Consider the following 5,802-nt stretch of genomic DNA (forward strand, 5'->3'; position numbering starts at 1 on the left):
TTTTCTTCTGTTATGTGTGATCAGTCCACGGGTCATCATTACTTCTGGGATACCAATACCAAAGCAAAAATACACGGATGACGGGAGGGATAGGCAGGCTCATTATACAGAAGGAACCACTGCCTGAAGAACCTTTCTCCCAAAAATAGCCTCCGAAGAAGCAAAAGTATCAAATTTGTAAAATTTGGAAAAAGTATGAAGCGAAGACCAAGTTGCAGCCTTGCAAATCTGTTCAACAGAGGCCTCATTCTTAAAGGCCCAAGTGGAAGCCACAGCTCTAGTGGAGTGGGCTGTAATTCTTTCAGGAGGCTGCTGTCCAGCAGTCTCATAGGCTAACCGTATTATGCTACGAAGCCAAAACGAGAGAGAGGTAGCAGAAGCTTTTTGACCTCTCCTCTGTCCAGAATAAACGACAAACAGGGAAGAAGATTGACGAAAATCCTTAGTTGCCTGCAAGTAGAACTTGAGGGCACGAACTACATCCAGATTGTGTAGAAGACGTTCCTTCTTTGAAGAAGGATTTGGACACAAGGATGGAACAACAATCTCTTGATTGATATTCCTGTTAGTAACTACCTTAGGTAAGAACCCAGGTTTAGTACGCAGAACTACCTTGTCTGAGTGAAAAATCAGATAAGGAGAATCACAATGTAATGCTGATAACTCAGAAACTCTTCGAGCCGAGGAAATAGCCATTAAAAACAGAACTTTCCAAGATAACAATTTTATATCAATGGAATGAAGGGGTTCAAACGGAACACCCTGTAAAACGTTAAGAACTAAGTTTAAACTCCATGGTGGAGCAACAGCTTTAAACACAGGCTTGATCCTAGCTAAAGCCTGACAAAAGGCCTGGACGTCTGGATTTTCTGACAGACGCCTGTGAAACAAGATGGACAGAGCTGAAATCTGTCCCTTTAATGAACTAGCCGATAAACCCTTTTCTAAGCCTTCTTGTAGAAAGGACAAGATCCTAGAGATCCTAACCTTACTCCAGGAGTAACGTTTGGATTCACACCAGTATAGGTATTTACGCCATATTTTATGGTAAATCTTTCTGGTAACAGGCTTCCTAGCCTGTATCAGGGTATCAATAACCGACTCAGAAAAACCACGTTTTGATAAAATCAAGCGTTCAATTTCCAAGCAGTCAGCTTCAGAGAAGTTAGATTTTGATGTTTGAACGGACCCTGTATCAGAAGGTCCTGCCTTAGAGGTAGAGACCAAGGCGGACAGGATGACATGTCCACTAGATCTGCATACCAAGTCCTGCGTGGCCATGCAGGTGCTATTAGAATCACTGATGCTCTCTCCTGTTTGATTTTGGCAATCAATCGAGGAAGCAGCGGGAAGGGTGGAAAAACATAAGCCATCCCGAAGTTCCAAGGTGCTGTCAAAGCATCTATCAGAACCGCTCCCGGATCCCTGGATCTGGACCCGTAGTGAGGAAGCTTGGCGTTCTGGCGAGACGCCATGAGATCTATCTGTGGTTTGCCCCAACGTCGAAGTATTTGGGCAAAGACCTCCGGATGAAGTTCCCACTCCCCCGGATGAAAAGTCTGGCGACTCAAGAAATCCGCCTCCCAGTTCTCCACTCCCGGGATGTGGATTGCTGACAGGTGGCAAGAGTGAGACTCTGCCCATCGAATTATCTTTGATACTTCCATCATTGCTAGGGAGCTCTTTGTCCCTCCCTGATGGTTGATGTAAGCTACAGTCGTGATATTGTCCGACTGAAACCTGATGAACCCCCGAGTTGTTAATTGGGGCCAAGCCAGAAGGGCATTGAGAACTGCTCTCAATTCCAGAATGTTTATTGGAAGGAGACTCTCCTCCTGATTCCATAATCCCTGAGCCTTCAGAGAATTCCAGACAGCGCCCCAACCTAGAAGGCTGGCGTCTGTTGTTACAATTGTCCAGTCTGGCCTGCTGAATGGCATCCCCCTGGACAGGTGTGGCCGATGAAGCCACCATAGAAGAGAATTTCTGGTCTCTTGGTTCAGATTCAGAGTAGGGGACAAATCTGAGTAATCCCCATTCCACTGACTTAGCATGCATAATTGCAGCGGTCTGAGGTGTAGGCGTGCAAAAGGTACTATGTCCATTGCCGCTACCATTAAGCCGATCACCTCCATGCATTGAGCTACTGACGGGTGTTGAATGGAATGAAGGACACGGCATGCATCTTGAAGCTTTGTTAACCTGTCCTCTGTCAGGTAAATCTTCATTTCTACAGAATCTATAAGAGTCCCCAAGAATGGAACTCTTGTGAGAGGAAAAAGAGAACTCTTCTTTTCGTTCACTTTCCATCCATGCGACCTTAGAAATGCCAGGACTAACTCTGTATGAGACTTGGCAGTTTGAAAGCTTGAAGCTTGTATTAGAATGTCGTCTAGGTACGGAGCTACCGAAATCCCTCGCGGTCTTAGTACCGCCAGGAGGGCACCTAGAATCTTTGTGAAGATTCTTGGGGCCGTAGCCAATCCGAATGGAAGAGCTACAAACTGGTAGTGCCTGTCTAGGAAGGCAAACCGTAGATACCGGTGATGATCTTTGTTGATCGGTATGTGAAGGTAAGCATCTTTTAAATCCACTGTGGTCATGTACTGACCCCTTTGGATCATGGGCAAGATTGTCCGAATAGTTTCCATTTTGAACGATGGAACTCTTAGGAATTTGTTTAGAATCTTTAAATCTAAGATTGGTCTGAAAGTTCCCTCTTTTTTGGGAACCACAAACAGGTTTGAGTAGAACCCTTGTCCTTGTTCCGACCGCGGAACCGGATGGATCACTCCCATTAATAACAGATCTTGTACACAGCGTAGAAACGCTTCTTTCTTTATCTGGTTTGTTGACAATCTTGACAGATGAAATCTCCCTCTTGGGGGAGATAATTTGAAGTCTAGAAGGTATCCCTGAGATATGATCTCTAGCGCCCAGGGATCCTGAACATCTCTTGCCCAGGCCTGGGCGAAGAGAGAAAGTCTGCCCCCCACTAGATCCGGTCCCGGATCGGGGGCTCTCGGTTCATGCTGTCTTTGGGGCAGCAGCAGGTTTCCTGGCCTGTTTGCCCTTGTTCCAGGACTGGTTGGGCTTCCAGCCTTGCCTGTAACGAGCAACAGCTCCTTCCTGTTTTGGTGCAGTGGAGGTTGATGCTGCTCCTGTTTTGAAATTCCGAAAGGGACGAAAATTAGACTGTCTAGCCTTAGCTTTGGCTTTGTCTTGAGGTAGGGCGTGGCCCTTACCTCCTGTAATGTCGGCGATAATTTCTTTCAAACCGGGCCCAAATAAGGACTGCCCCTTGAAAGGTATATTAAGTAATTTAGACTTAGAAGTAACATCAGCTGACCAGGATTTTAGCCACAGTGCCCTACGTGCCTGTATGGCGAATCCTGAGTTCTTAGCCGTAAGTTTGGTTAAATGTACTACGGCCTCCGAAATGAATGAATTAGCTAGTTTAAGGACTCTAAGCCTGTCCATAATGTCGTCTAGCGTAGATGAACTAAGGTTCTCTTCCAGAGACTCAATCCAAAATGCTGCCGCAGCCGTAATCGGCGCGATACATGCAAGGGGTTGCAAAATAAAACCTTGTTGAACAAACATTTTCTTAAGGTAACCCTCTAATTTTTTATCCATTGGATCTGAAAAGGCACAGCTATCCTCCACCGGGATAGTGGTACGCTTAGCTAGAGTAGAAACTGCTCCCTCCACCTTAGGGACCGTTTGCCATAAGTCCCGAGTGGTGGCGTCTATTGGAAACATCTTTCTAAATATTGGAGGGGGTGAGAACGGCACACCGGGTCTATCCCACTCCTTAGTAACAATTTCAGTTAATCTCTTAGGTATAGGAAAAACGTCAGTACTCGCCGGTACCGCAAAGTATTTATCCAACCTACATAGTTTCTCTGGTATTGCAACGGTGTTACAATCATTGAGAGCTGCTAAGACCTCCCCTAGTAATACACGGAGGTTCTCCAATTTAAATTTAAAATTTGAAATATCTGAATCCAATCTGTTTGGATCAGAACCGTCACCCACAGAATGAAGCTCTCCGTCTTCATGCTCTGCAAGCTGTGACGCAGTATCAGACATGGCCCTAGTATTGTCAGCGCACTCTGTTCTCACCCCAGAGTGATCACGCTTGCCTCTTAGTTCTGGTAATTTAGACAAAACTTCAGTCATAACAGTAGCCATATCTTGTAATGTTATCTGTAATGGCCGCCCAGATGTACTAGGCGCCATAATATCACGCACCTCCCGGGCGGGAGATGCAGGTACTGCCGCGTGAGGCGAGTTAGTCGGCATAACTCTCCCCTCGCAGATTGGTGAAATTTGTTCACATTGTACAGATTGACTTTTATTTAAAGTAGCATCAATACAGTTAGTACATAAATTTCTATTGGGCTCCACCTTGGCATTGGAACAAATGACACAGATATTTTCCTCTGAGTCAGACATGTTAAACACACTAGCAATAACTTGCAACCTTGTTATAATCTTTTTTAGCAAAAACGTACTGTGCCTCAAAGAGGTACTTAAACGATTAAATGACAGTTGAGATAATGAACTGAGAAACAGTTATAGCATCAACTTTAAAACAACACAACTTTTAGCAAAGGTTTTGTTCCCAATAGTAAGATAACATAACTAAATTTGACATAAAAATTATTGAGTAACGTCTTTATCCCCAGTCAATATAAAAAATTCTCACAGCTCTGCTGAGAGAATGTACCTCCCTTCAAGAAGTTTGAAGACCCCTGAGATCTGTCAGAGATGAACCGGATCATGCAGGAAAAGTAATAATAGCTGACTGGAAATTGTTGATGCGTAGCAAAGAGCGCCAAAAACGGCCCCTCCCTCTCACACACAGCAGTGAAGAGAAACGAAACTGTCACAATTTAAAACAAACTACTGCCAAGTGGAAAATAAAGCCCAAACATTTATTTACTCAGTACCTCAGCAATGTAAACGATTCTACATTCCAGCAAAAACGTTTAACATGATATAATACTTATTAAAAATATTAGTGACCTTTAACAGAGTAGTTCCGGTGAAGTACCATTCCCAGAATACTGAAGTGTATACATACATGTCATTATAACGGTATAGCAGGATTTTCTCATCAATTCCATTCAGAAAATAAAAACTGCTACATACCTCAATGCAGATTCATCTGCCCCTGTCCCCTGATCTGAAGCTTTTACCTCCCTCAGATGGCCGAGAACAGCAATATGATCTTAACTACTCCGGTTAAAATCATAGTAAAACTCTGGTAGATTCTTCCTCAAAGTCTGCCAGAGAAGTAATAACACGCTCCGGTGCTATTATAAAATAACAAACTTTTGATTGAAGTCATAAAAACTAAGTATAATCACCATAGTCCTCTCACACATCCTATCTAGTCGTTGGGTGCAAGAGAATGACTGGGACTGACGTAGAGGGGAGGAGCTATATGCAGCTCTGCTGGGTGAATCCTCTTGCATTTCCTGTTGGGGAGGAGTTATATCCCAGAAGTAATGATGACCCGTGGACTGATCACACATAACAGAAGAAATAAACTTTTGATTGAAGATAAACTACACTAATTCACCACATCTCTCTAGCTACTTTCCTTGTCGAGAGCTGCAAGAGAATGACTGGAGGTGGCAGTTAGGGGAGGAGCTATATAGACAGCTCTGCTGTGGGTGAACCTCTTGCAGCTTCCTGTTGGGAAGGAGAATGTCCCACAAGTAATGGATGAATCCGTGGACTGGATACACCTTACAAGAGAAATATGATTAATACAACAATGTCACCAACTAT

This window comes from Bombina bombina, chromosome 6, assembly GCF_027579735.1.
Source record: "Bombina bombina isolate aBomBom1 chromosome 6, aBomBom1.pri, whole genome shotgun sequence".
NCBI classification, from domain to species: Eukaryota; Metazoa; Chordata; class Amphibia; order Anura; family Bombinatoridae; genus Bombina; species Bombina bombina.